Source organism: Panthera pardus, unplaced genomic scaffold, assembly GCF_024362965.1.
Source record: "Panthera pardus isolate Hobbes unplaced genomic scaffold, ASM2436296v1 HiC_scaffold_12, whole genome shotgun sequence".
Taxonomy (NCBI): domain Eukaryota; kingdom Metazoa; phylum Chordata; class Mammalia; order Carnivora; family Felidae; genus Panthera; species Panthera pardus.
The window spans coordinates 5,812,897-5,826,030 of NW_026526677.1; the positions used below are offsets into that span (position 1 = coordinate 5,812,897).

General features: G+C 51.9%; 2 protein-coding genes across 4 annotated transcripts in view; both read left to right on the forward strand.

Moving 5' to 3' along the window:
• LOC109246826 (40S ribosomal protein S25-like) overlaps positions 1-13,134 on the forward strand; it is a 73,963-nt gene that overhangs the window by 16,552 nt on the left and 44,277 nt on the right.
• PC (pyruvate carboxylase) overlaps positions 8,071-13,134 on the forward strand; it is a 101,374-nt gene continuing 96,310 nt past the window's right edge. Inside the window, exons 1-3 of one of the 3 annotated variants that reach the window (XM_053899415.1) lie at positions 8,089-8,167; positions 12,231-12,324; positions 12,647-12,683. The gene's annotated coding sequence lies outside the window, so the exon portion shown is untranslated. Of the gene's footprint in view, positions 8,221-12,230; positions 12,325-12,646; positions 12,684-13,134 lie in introns of all 3 variants that reach the window. The other 2 variants (XM_053899414.1, XM_053899416.1) reach the window with 2 other exon arrangements.

Sequence of the window (13,134 nt, forward strand, 5' to 3'; positions counted from 1 at the left end):
CACACGTATGCATCCCCCCTGACACCGGCTGTCCCTCGAAGGCTTTTCACCTCTGCGTTCCCGGGACACGACACAGTAAATACTATGTCTTAAATATTGGAGACTCTTCACTGTCTATTGCCGCCTTAAAAAAATCACCCCAAAACTTTGTGGCTTAAAGCAACATTCACGTACGACCTCAAAGTTTCTGTGGGGCAAGAATCCAGGCATGGCTGAGCTGGGGCCTCTGGCTCAAGGTCCCTCACAGGCTCCAATCGGGGGCCTGCAGCCACCTCGAGGTTCAACTGGGGGGAATCTGCTTCCAAGGTCGCTCTGATGGTCATTGGCAGGACTCAGTTCCTTGAAGGTTGTTGGACTGAGAGCCTCAGTTTCTTGCTGGTTGCTGGCTGTTGCCACGTGGGCCTCTCCCAAGGGCAGCTCACACCATGGCAGCTGGCTTCAATCGGAGGCAGCAAGTGAGAGGTCGAGAGACAGTGGGCAGGCAGAAGCAGAAATGACCTTCCATCATTTTTGCCGTGTTCTCTTCTTTCTAGGTGAGTCACCAGGTCCAGCCTGCACTCCAGGGAGGGGTCCCACAGGGGCTTGCGCACGGGGGAGGCGGTATCGCTGGGTGTTATCATGGAGGCTGCTTACCCACCGACCTGGATGCTAAAGCCATGACACTGCCTGAGTTTAGAGCCTGAAACTTCCATGTGACAGCTCTGTGCTTTGAGTTAGTGGCTTAACCTCATGTGCCTCCGAAGTGGGGAAAATACCTTATTTCATCAAACTTAAGGTGGTGTCGATGTAACATTATTTCATACGTCATTAAGCAAGAATACTCTCAGGGAGCCTGGGTGGCTCAGTCAGTTGAGTGTCTGACTTCAGCCCGGGTCATAATGTTGCAGTTTGTGAGTTGAAGCCCCGTGTCAGGCTCTGTGCTGACCGCTCAGAGCCTGGAGTCTGTTTCAGATACTGTGTCTCTCTCTCTCTGTCTCTGCCCCTCCTCCCACTCTGTCTCTCTCTCTCTCTCAAAAGTAAATAAACTAAAAAAAAAAAAATGATAAGAAAGAATACTCTCTGCCCAGACATTGGAAAATCACCCCATCTCAGAGAACGGGGGGAAATGGTGTGCCGTGAAATTAATGAAACACATGGTATCTATTTCCTAAAGAGGTTCTGAGGCTTAGATATACAGGAAGGCTGCAAACGGGGAGGCCAGCCAGATACTCCTTTTTTTTTTTTTTTTTTTTTGAGTTTATGTATTTTTGAGAGAGGGACAGAGACAGAGTGCAAGCAGGGGAGGAGCAGAGAGAGAGAGGGAGACACAGAATCCAAAGCAGGCTCCAGGCTCCAAGCTGTGAGCACGGAGCCTGATGCGGGGCTCGAACCCACAAACCGTGAGATCATGACCTGAGCCCAAGTCAGAAGTTTAACTGACTGAGCCACCCAGGCATCCCTGTGCTGCTTAGCCCCGTTTTTCAGATGAAATAACAGAAACTTGGAGAGGTGAAGCAACTTGCCCAGGGACACACAGTCAGTAGTGGGTCTTAAATTCATCCCCACGGAGTCAGGCCAGAAAACAGAGGCCTCAGCAAATGTGCGGCCACCCTTTGCAGGTCGAGCCTGGGTCTTCACGCACCCTGCACGATGATCAGACAGAACTATGAGCCGAATGGTTAATGCCCCTAGAATTTTCCTTAAAAATATGATGCCCACCAGAAGTGAGGTGAAGAGGTAACGTATCTCTTTGTCTGAGCAGCTCTTATAATACAGTACATTTTGGGGAACCTAGTTCCTTTACTTCAGAATAATGGCACCAGGTGTGTCCACTGTTTTCGTTTTCATTTCCCCACAAGAAGTTAGAATGCCAGGCTATCGGGTTCAGTGCTAGACTTTGGCCACGTTACCGCTTGGAGAAATCAAACAAAGGGAATGATAAATTACAATAATGCTATTTATTATTAATGCTCCCACATTCTGATCACACCTGTTCTGTACCAGGTGGTGCGCTTAGGGCTTCCTCTAGGTAGGGCCAAGGAATCCGGGGCGGATTATTTCCAGGTTACACAGAGTAGGGGCTTGGAGCTGGTAATACAGGTGCCCTTGAAGTTTTTCAAATATGCAGGACCTGATGACTGCTGATGGTAAGCCCATCCCTTCTCCCGTGTGAGCCTATGTCCTCATCTGTAAAATGAGTGGGTCCAGCTGGGGTGTCCCAAACTTCCCTTGTTAAAAACACCGGTTGCTGGTCCCTATCACAAGCCCCCCTCCCCTCCTGTCCCCAGCAAGGACAGGAGAAGCTATCTGTACAATCGTGCCCCAGGTGGTCTACATCTTGTGGGAACTCTTGGAAACATAATTGCTCAAGGCTCTTCTGCCTCTGAGGACTGTGATTTTAGGACTCAAATTTCAGATCAAAGCCTTTCCTTTGAAATCTGCATTCCGCACATTCTTGGCTTCTCTTTTCCCCCAAGGCAGCCTTTGGAGCAAAAATACCACAGCCGGGGAATCAGGGGTCTGGAGATCCAGTCAATCCTGACTCTGACCCTGACTAGCCATCTGATCCAGAGAGGTCATTTCCTTTCTCTGGGTCTCAGTGGGAGGACAAGAGGGGTTATGGCTGTGAGTGGGGTTGAGGAGGATTTTACCCTCCTTTGCCTCAGCCAGGGAGCCGCAGCCTTGGCATGGACCTGAAATACAGGGGCTGTGATTTGCTAGACCACGGCCCACCTTGGCAGGTGGAAGGTCTGACTGTCTTGTAGAGGTCCCATGATGGCGTGGGCTCCATAAGCCCAGTGGACTGAATGACCAGCATAGGAGAAGGCTGAAAAGACAGTGTGAATGCCTGGGGGTAGGAGGTCTATGGGGTCAACTGAGCTTGGAGACCACAGCTGGGGAAGCATTGGGATTCAGGCTCCTCCAACCTCCAAAGTGTATTTGGGTGGCCATGGCAAAGGTACAGGGCAGCCTCACACAGTTGTACAGTTTCCACACTGCACAAGCACTCTTGGTGAGCTGGGACTGCAATCCAATCCGTCACACGCTGGTATGACCCTGCTGCTGCCCTTAAGAAGGGCCTCAGCAGCCAGGTTATTGCCAAAGGGGCACCTTTTCTGCATTGTCACAAGGCACATCATGGGTTCACGGTGTTTGTGTATGGGAGTTTCCCCCAAGAGCCTGGCTAAAACAGCCTGGACCCTTGGAGGACCTGAGGGGAGGAAAACCTATCTTGAATCACTTCCAGCACCTTCTGTGCTAGTTAGAATAAAAGACACAACTCCAGCCTGTGGAAAAAGACTGTCTTGTCCATTCTTCTTGCCTTCATTTTCCATCACGAAGGGTTTAACCCTCAGGTCTCGCCAGCAGCGAACTATCTGAGGCTTCAGCTGCCAGAATTTGGTTACTTTTTTTTTTTTTTTTTAAGTGGCTTTCTTCTGTCTCCTAGGACAGAGATCTGGGATGTCTAGTTGTCCTTGTGAGGTCCTCAGGGCAAAGCCAGCCTTCTGAACTGTCAACAGGGAGGGGTGGGTTCATGGCGGCTGCTCCAGTCTGAGAGGTCCACGGCTTTGTCTGGGAGTCCCTACTCACCTGGGTGTTTCCGCTTACCCAAGCCTCCCCAGTCCTAACTGCTCTCCGTCTTCCCCACAGCCCCCTCTCAGGCTGTGCTTCCTGAACTTGCTGGTGGGCTGTCCCCATTAACCCCCTCCATTGACCCTGTCATGCCTCCCTGCCTTTGTTTGGGTCATGTATGAGATCCCTTGAACCAATATATTCACCCAATAAGCTTCCGACTTTATTTCTCTCTATTTATATATCAACTTAGTGAAGGCATTGCCCCCTCCAGGAAGCCCTCCATCCCCCTCTCATGGGGTAAGGGACCCCCTCTTCGAACTCCTATAGCACTCTGGCCACAATCTCTAGCACAGCACCACACTGCTTTGAAATCAAATGCTTTAAGTTATATCCCCCTCTGGTCTAGGAGAAGGGTAGGGGTGGGGAAAGTAGTTCCTTTTTCTTTGTTTCTTTTCTTTTTAAATTTATTTTATTTTTGACACACACACACACACACAGACTGTGACAGGGGGAGGGGCAGAGAGAGGGGAAGACACAGACTCTGAAGCAGGCTCCAGGTCTGAGCTGTCAGCACAGAATCTGATGTGGGGCTTGAACTTGTGAGCCGTGAGATCATGACCTGAGCCGAAGTCGGACTCTTAACTGACTGAGCCACTCAGGCGTTCTATTGAGTACTGCTGAAATGGCTGCAGAGTGAATGTGTCTCATTGTCTCCAGACGCCCCATCCTCCCTCCTGGTCTGGGGCACTGTAGATGCCTCCCTCCTCAGAATTTGCACCTCCTGCCAGTCCGTGCCCTCCCCCTCTTTAACTCTCCCCTTCCCCTTAAATGTGGTGCCCTCTGGACTCCCCTCTCTATTGGTGGACTCCACTCGGGCTCGGGGGAAGCCTTATTCCCTCCCATGGTTTTAACCACTAAGTATGGGCTGATGACTCCCATTCCTTCACTTGCTGACTATTTATTAAGCATCTACTCTGTGTCAGACTCAACTCTTGTAGTGGTAACATTCACATGTTAGAAGGGGATGGGAGTACAGAAGACAAACAAAACCAAGAACTTTCCAGAAAGCGATTGATACTAAGAGGCAATAAGACAGACATAATCCTAGGTTACCAGAGCCCATGAGCTGCTCTGCAGCTGCCCCTGGACCACTCCCTCCCGACAGAGCTGTACTGGCTGAGCCCTACACACCAGAGCTAGCCTCCCCACTGGCCCTCCCAGGCTGATCTCAGCCTATCTGTATCACCTTCCCCTGCAGCCACCTAGGAACTCAGCAACGTTTCCTAAGCTTCCTATGGCCTCAAAAACCAGTTGGGGCTTATGATAGAGAGATAGAAGATAGATAGATAGACAGATAGATAGACAGACAGATAAAAAGATTCTTGGGTCCCATCACCAGATTTACTGAATCCTTACCAAATCAGAAGTCTCAGGGGCCAGGGGACCAGGAATCTGTTTTGTTTTTAAAGAACTCCAGAGGGTTCTTATCAGGAAGCCACGAGAGTAACTTCTCTTGGTCTCTTAGTGGTCTCAACACTAACCCTCATGAGAACCATTTGGAGAGCTTTTTTTTTTTTTTTTTAAGTTTACTTATTTATTTATTTTGAGAGAGAGAACATGGAAGGGGCAGAGAGAGAGAGAGAGAGAGAGAATCTCAAGCAGGCTCTGCACCATCAGCACAGAGTCTGACCTGGGACTCAAACTCACAAACTGCGAGATCACGACCTGAGCCGTAGTCAGAAGCTTAACCGACTGAGGCACTCAGGGCCTCCTGGGGAGCTTCTTAAACTAGCAGTGCAATGCAGGGATCCCATTCCCCAGAAATGTGCCCAAGTATTCTGTGGTCATTCTAAGTCCCCTGAGTTGGTGACTAATATGCATTAAGAACCATGCAGTGGGGCTCAAGAATCTGCTTCCCCCAGGCAAGCACCCTGTCCTAAGGAGATTCCATTGCTAGTGTTACAGAAGCCCCCACAGAGAAATGGTTTTTCTAGCCACATGAGGCTCTCCACCCAGGCTTTTGCCTGGGCAGTTTTCTCTATCGGGGATGGAATAACCCTTCCAACTTTGCTGTCCTGGGAACTCAATCTCATGGTAGGACCAAGTCTGGAGAGGTGTCTTGTTTCCTAATCTCACTTGAACTAGGATAATTTTTTTTAAATGCTTATTTATTTATTTTTGAAGGAGAGAGAGAGAGTGTGTAAGTAGGGGAGGAGCAGAGAGAGAGGGGGACACAGAATCTGAAGCAGGCTCCAGGCTCTGAGCTGTCAGCACAGAGACTGATGCTGGGCTCCAAATCACAAACTGTGAGATCACGACCTGAGCCGAAGTCAGCCACTTAACAGACTGAGCCACCTGGGTGCCCTGAACTAGATAATTTATTTATTATTACCGATTTTTTTTAACATTTATTCCTTTTCGAGAGACAGAGACACAGCACGAATGGGGGAGGGGCAGAGAGAGAGGGAGACACAGGTAAGAAGCAGGCTCCAGGCTCTGAGCTGTCAGCACAGAGCCTGATGTGGGGCTCAAACCCATGAACTGCAGGATCATAACCTAAGCCAAAGTCGGCTGCTTAACCAACTGAACCACCCAGGTGCCCCTATTATTATTTTTTAGGTTGGCTCCACGCCCAACGGCCCAACATAGGGCTTGAACTCACAACCTTGAGATCAATAATTCTGACTGAGCTAGCCAGGTGCCCCAACTAGATAATTTACATGCTTGAGCTAACTTTTCAAAACCCATGCTTTTTTTTGTTCACAGCAGTCCATTTTCTTTCTTTCTCCTACTTTTTTTAAAAAATGTTTATTTATTTATTTGAGAGAGAGAGAGAGAGAGAGAGAGAGAGAGAGAGAGAGAAGCAGGCCCCAGGCCCTAAGCTGTAAGTGCAGAGCCCGACTCGGGGCCTGAATCCATGAACCGTGAGATCATGACCTGAGCCAAAGTTGGACGCTTACCCACTGAGTCACCCAGACACTCCTCACAGCAGTCCATTTTCTAGTTCTGTTTTTTTGTTCAGATTGCTACCTGGTGGTATTGACAAGGTAATCACCTGAACCTGGTTGGAACCACTCACCCTTTGCTCCAGACCCATAGGGTCACAAGGACCAGCCAGCACTGAGCTGATGCATCACAGTGCCTTTAGCATAGCCAGCTCCAGAGCAGGGCCTTGCCTTTCGTGAGGGATACAGGGGGCTGTATCTTACACGTACACAGCAGGGGAGATAAGATACAGGCAGAAAATGTTGAAATCACAAGGTAGGCATACTAGAAGAGTAATAGGGACTCAGTGTCTATCAAGTCCAACCACTTTTTCCTGGCATAGCACTAGGCCGATAGTAGGTGTACAATCAAATGAATTGTTAATTGAATGAATATGTGAAATCTGGATAACTGGGATTTTAATCCTTGTTCTGCTACGAAAACCACTGTGTTGGACTGACCCGTGTTTGTCCAACCCGTGTTGGACAGACCACTGTGTTGGACTGACCACACAGGTGGAAGGAAGGACAAGAAAGTTGAAGAGACAAACCTAACAGATACAACAGTCAGAGAAGAGAATGAAGTTGTAATATCTCTCGATGCTCAATAAGCAACTTCTAGTTAACAAGATGAAGTTTTCATTGTCCTTGATTCTCCCAACTGTCTGGAAGCAGGTTATTTTTCCTCCATGGCCTGATTACCATCTGATGTACCCTGTATTTTATTTTTTATCGTCTGTCTTTTCCCTCACTGTAAAGCAGACCTTTTTGTTAATTTTGGTCACTCCCATACCCGCTGGTTGGCACAGAGCCCAGTTTACGAAGCTTTCTGTTTAACCGAGACCTCTAAACCTTCTAAGTCCTAAGGGGCCTCGGTTTGCAGATTAAGAAACTGAGGCTCACAGTGGTGAGGCTGCTTGTCCAAGGTCACACAGCGACGGCGACGGACTCCTGCCCATCACCCGCCTCCCCCCCACCCCCCGCAGCTAAGGGACACCATCATTCACACTCGTGTGGCACAATTGCCATCTCCTTCTTCCTGCCCTTTGCAAACACTTTTCCTCCGCCCTCTTCCCCACCCGCCCGCGTGTATCTGTGTCTAGCCTGGATCCCGGAGTCCCGGTGCGATCTGTTATGCTTGCGGCTTTGGGAGACACGTGCTACTCGGGTGAATGAATCGCACGTCCCCACCCCCGCCGACAGCCAATCACAGCGTGCCGGAGCCCCGTTACTTCCGCCTATTGCGGGCGGAGGCCCCGGCCTTGGGGCTCACGTGGGGCTCTAAAGACAAGGGAGTAGGAGGCAGTGCGCCAGGGGCGGGCTCTCCCAGCTTCCTCACCAATCCAGGGGCCCGCCAGCGACGCGAGGGGCGGGGCTGACGTGGGGCGCCAAGGCTTAAACGTGACGGGTAGGCGGAGGGTAGGGAGGAGTCCTGAGCCGGGGAGCGGTGAGTGACGGGAAGTCTTGTCCAATAACAGGAGGGGTTGGGCTGCCTGAGCCAATAAGAAGTCTGTAAGGTGGGGCCAGGACTGCAGCAAGTTCGGTTGCGCGGAGACCGCAGCTGTTCCCTGTCAGTGGAGGCAGCGGCGGTAGAGACGGTGGCGACGACTTGCGGCGGAGGCGAGGAGGTGAGTGCCGGCAGCGCTGCGCACCTTCCTCTGCTCGCGGCGGGTCGGACCAGGTGGGCGTGCGCCAGCGCCGCCGCGGGGGACGCTTATGTAAGGGTCGTGCGCGCCAAGGCGGTGCGAGCTCCACTAGTGACGGCTGGAGGAGACGGCGGCGGGCTTTGCGCGACGCGACGTGCGCCGCCCCTCCCCTCCCCCTCCAGCGGGCACGGCTGGCGTGGGTCCGCCCCCGCCCGCGCGCTCGCTCCCGGGCCTCTTCCTCCGGACCCCGTCCCGCCTCCCCTCCAGTCTTCGTCGGCGCGGGCGCAGCCAGGCCTCCTCCGCCCCGCGTCCCTGGCGGCCGCCGGGGCCCTCGTTCTGGTCCTCGGGCCCATTTTGCAGATGTAGAAACTGACGCACGCAGTTCCAAACGCCTCCCGCGAGGTCCCTGAGGGTTCGAGCCCCAGTCCGTCAGGATCCGGGGGCCAAGTTTTCCCCAGCATCCTGGAAGTTCAGTTCTGAAGAAAGCCGGGGCTTGCGAGGCGGGGGTTTTCCGTGCCCCAGGTGCCTGCGCTCCGCCTCCTGTAGGGAGTCTCCTGATAACCGGGTCGGGCATTCTCGGTTCCACTTAGTTTCAGAGGTGAAGCGGTAATTCGCCCGAGGCTGCTCAGCGAGGAGGAGGTGGGGCTGGCCTCAGCCCGTTATTCTACAGCTTTCTGCAGTTTACAAAGTACGCCAGCCAGCCGGGGGCGGTGAGGAGCAGCAGGAGGTCCGGGAAGTGCCCTCCCGGGCTTGGAATCCGGAGCCCTGGCTTTGAGGACCTGCCATACAGGTTCTTTTCAGTGGGACTTGCTTTGTGTACTTTTGAGAGGGTTGTTTCACCTCTGGCGAACTCTTTCGTCATCTCACGAATGCGGGTGTTAGGCCAAGTCCCTAGGTTCCCAGCTTTGAAAGTCTTAAAAATCGGATTGCTCATGGTGTGTGGTAAGCAGGCCAGGGTTCATTGTCCCCATTCTGCAGCCGAGAAAACTGAGGCTCCAAGAAGTGCCGGTATTTAATGCCAGATCACGATGAGAGCCGCTAGAGTCTTTACCAAGAAGTCTTTGCCTTGCAGCCCCGCCACCCTTCCCCTGCCTAGGATGCGGACACTTAGGGTGGGGTGGATGTGCTCAGCGTTTCTAGTTACTCTCAGGGACAGCTTTGCCCTTTCTTCATCCTAACTCTCGAGCTCTCCATGGAGCTCTCCATCGCATTCTTTTGCTCAGCTCCCATGCTGGGAGCCCTAGAATGAACACTGAGGGAAGATTGGGAGACGAGGTTAATCCTTGCTGTAGGACTGTCGCAAACTGGGGAAAGGAAAGGAGACCATCTAAGCAGCGGGTCAGCATTGCAACAGATGTTTGTAGAGAGCCTGGTGTGGGTGAGCTATGGCCCCTAGGGGGATGTGCAAGAGGAAGTTCAGGAAAGGCCCACAAATCAGGGCAAACCGCACACTAAGGCCAGGGAGAGGAGAAATGGGCTGGCTGGGGCTGGACTGGGGAAGGTTTTATAGGAGGAGGTGAGTCATGAGCCTCCTTCAATTCCACTGGAGCCGGCAGTGAAGCAGCAGCGATTGGATTTGAGCCGTCCAGGTTTTATTGTGGAGGAGAGGTGAGTTTTCAGCAATGAGAACTTGCAGGAGAAAGGCTGAGGAATGTGGGGGGAATAGCACTTCCCAGTTGAGTAGAAATTTGGTCGGTCGCTCAGAAGAGGCCTCTCCAAGAGATGTAACAAGGTGAGGGCACTTGCTAAGGTGCAGAAAAGTCAGAAGTGAGATTGGGTTCCAAAGGTGCTGGGTAGGGCTCCCAGGGCCCAGCAGCCGGCCCGAGCTACAGGTTGTGTCTGTGTTCCAGGGAGCATCTTGTGAGCAAGCATCCTGTGTTTCTCAGTGGCTGCCCTGCCCTGTTGGAAGGGGCTTTGTTCAAAATAGTTGCTCAATATCTGTTTGTTGAATTGAATTAGGTTGCTGGCCAGAATTTCCACAATTTGTCCCAAAGTGCCTTATTTCTGTGCCTTATTTCTGGTTCTCTCTCCCGAAGCCTGCTCCAGCTTGATGGACCCTATCTGTGCCAGTTCTCACCTCCAAGATCACCCTTCAGGGAGGTTTGCCCCGGTGGCTATAGCCTCTTGCACTCCTGCTGCCTTTGATGTAGCAATACAGGCTGCTTGCCCCACTCCCCTCCCCCCCCCCCCCTTTTTTTGTCCTGCTCCTAGTTTTTTCCTTGTCTCACTGCTGGCACCCCAGTACCCCGGGTGCTGTGCTAGGGGCCAGCCCTCCCAACACTGCTTATAGCGGTCTGAGACGTTAGCAGGGTGGACCTCAGACCAGGGTCATTCCAAGTTGCAGTTCTCTGTGTCCTTCTGCCCTGTACCCTGTCGGTGCTGTTGACACATGTTTCAGGTGAATTACTGGAAATGGCTCAAATTGGAAACCAGTGAGGAAGAAAGGGTGGAGGTTGGGGAGCCAGGAAAGAGTCACGTTTGGGAGCCGCAAGGATGATTGTCGTTGGGCAGTGAATCTGGGAGGAAGGCCTGGCAGGCCCCAGACGGCGCAGATCTGTGGCTCGCACTCTCCCGCGTAAGTTGGATGCCTCGCCCAAGTAAACATTTTCCTCGAGGATTAGTGTGGGCCTTCTCTTTGGCTGCCTCCTGACAGCCTCTGACCCTCTTCCGAAGGGGCCCCTACTCCTTTTATGCAGAGAGAGTGCCTGCTTGGCGGCTAGTTTCTCACCAGAGACCTCTTTCGCGGAAGTGGCCCATTTTGCCTGCGTACTCTGGTATGGTGTGTGGGCCTGGCTGACCATCCCTTGGTCCCTTTGCCCCCACTGCCTGTAGTCTCAGTTGTGGGCACGTTGCCAAACTGCCAAAGGAGGAGGGCATGACAGCGGACTTTGGGAAATGACAAAAAGAACCATTTCCTCTCACCTACTGAGTACAAAGATGTGATCCCATCTATTGGCCTTTTTCTTGCATTTGACACCAGAGACCGTCTTCTGCCTCAGCCCTCATCTGAGACTGCTTGCTGTCATCCCGGACTTGCGTCCTGGTGTCCTTCCTCCACTCTTGTTCCTTGGTGACATTTCCTGCAGGGTTTTGCCTCTTACCTTGTCCTGTCAAAATGAAATTATTCTTCAAGACTCAGGCTTTCCTGCATTATTCCCCATATACTCCTAAATCTATTCAGTTGGATGTGGGCTGTCTCTTTTCATAATGATGATGATAAATGACTTACTGTTATTAATCACAAAAGCCAACCTTTATTGAGATCTTACTGTATGGTGGCAGGGGACCTACTAGCCCCCCGCATGTATTATGGCATTTGGTCATCATAGCAACCCGACAGCAAAGGTACTGTTAGGTCCTCATTTGCAGGTCTGCCCCAGGCTGCCAGGCTCAGAGTCCCCAGTTGGCTCCCTCTCGTGTATTCTCCTGTTTTCATCCTCTGTGAGCTAGCCCTCAACAACTTGCTTTTTGGCCTTTTGGGAACAGAGCCTGTGCCTTCTGGCAGGCTGCCTCATGTAAGGTATGTGCTCGATAAATATTTTATTGATTTGAATGCCCCAAACATTCATTTTTAGCCTCGACATAATCTATCAGGGCAACTGAGCTCCTTAGAACATGGATTCAGTCCATTTGATCGCTTGCGGCCTGTGTCTCCATTTTGCTCTTTACTGACCGGTGGGTGGAGCTGACTGACAGGTGTGGCCTTTCAAAAACAAGTGGTCTGTAAACTCTGAAAGCGATGGGCTTCCGTGGGCCTAAACAGGGGGGTGTGCTCTCGTGCATGGATGTGTTATCTCTGCAAGAAAAGGTCTGAGGAAATAGGGAAATAGCAGACCTATCAGCTCTCAGGTCAGTTCTTAATTAGTGTCAGGTTGCTTAATGAGATAGGAACCAGGCTCAGAGAATCCAAAGGGGAGGTAGCTCCTGAAGGATTCGAGACAGCTCTGCAGAGAGAGTGGGCCTGGGGCTGGATGGAGGTGGGCAGGAAGAGGAATCATGTCAGATACAACAAAAGTTTCTAGAACTTCTTATTCTTGTGTTGCAGGTGCCAGAAAAGGGTTTTACTTAAATGCTTCTTACTAAGCACGTTGGCTGATGTCTGAGAGCGTCCTTTGTACAGGCTTGGTGCCAGTGCTTTGGTGCGTGTTCCCTCCTTGGGAAACCCTGTGAGCTGGATGTTATTATTCCCATTTCACAGATGAGGAAACAGGCTTTGAGTGGTCATGGGAACGGGTGGCCAAGCGGCCAAGCAGCCAAGGTGGGGCCCAGACAGTTGGATGAGAGCCAGGGTGCTGTCAGCCCTGTGCTGTCTGGTTCCCCTCCACTCCCCACCCCCGGCCGCCTGGGATGGAAGCGAAGCAGCAGTTCTCTGGGTTACAAATCTATGTTCTTGCCACCCCTAGGGTCTCTGGGGGGTGCCTGGAGAAAGGAGGATAACACTTCTTTTTTCTTTCACTTTAGATAGCAGCTGCCACTGAGAGCTGACAGAACACTGAGGGTAAGTCCGTGCCTGAAGCCAGGTCGGTGGGATGTGCGTGGGTCTTCTTCAGGAGCAGGTGTAGATTTTAGTAGTCCCAGCATGTCGCTTATCAAGTTCAATAAATAAAAAAGGCCAAGCTCTAAGTTTTGGAAAATACAAGCAGTCCTTGTCTGTTCTTGATCTCTCTCTCTCAAGTAACACAGGAAAGTGACATCTGGCTGCCCGCTGGCCCCAGTTGGTAGCCGGCAGCCTTGGCAGGAGGCCTTACTTCTGGAAGGGTGTCGCTTGGGAAGCTGGTCAAGGGGAAGGTGGTGAGGCTTCTCAGGACCGCAAGAAGCACGTCTAGGGCACGCGGCCTCTGAGAAGACCCCCTGAGTCAATGGTACAACAGGCAGCTGGGCAGTGGGGGGGGGACTCAGGGAAGCGTGGAGCTGGGCACAGAAGGTGACTCTGTCAACTGGCTGTAAAA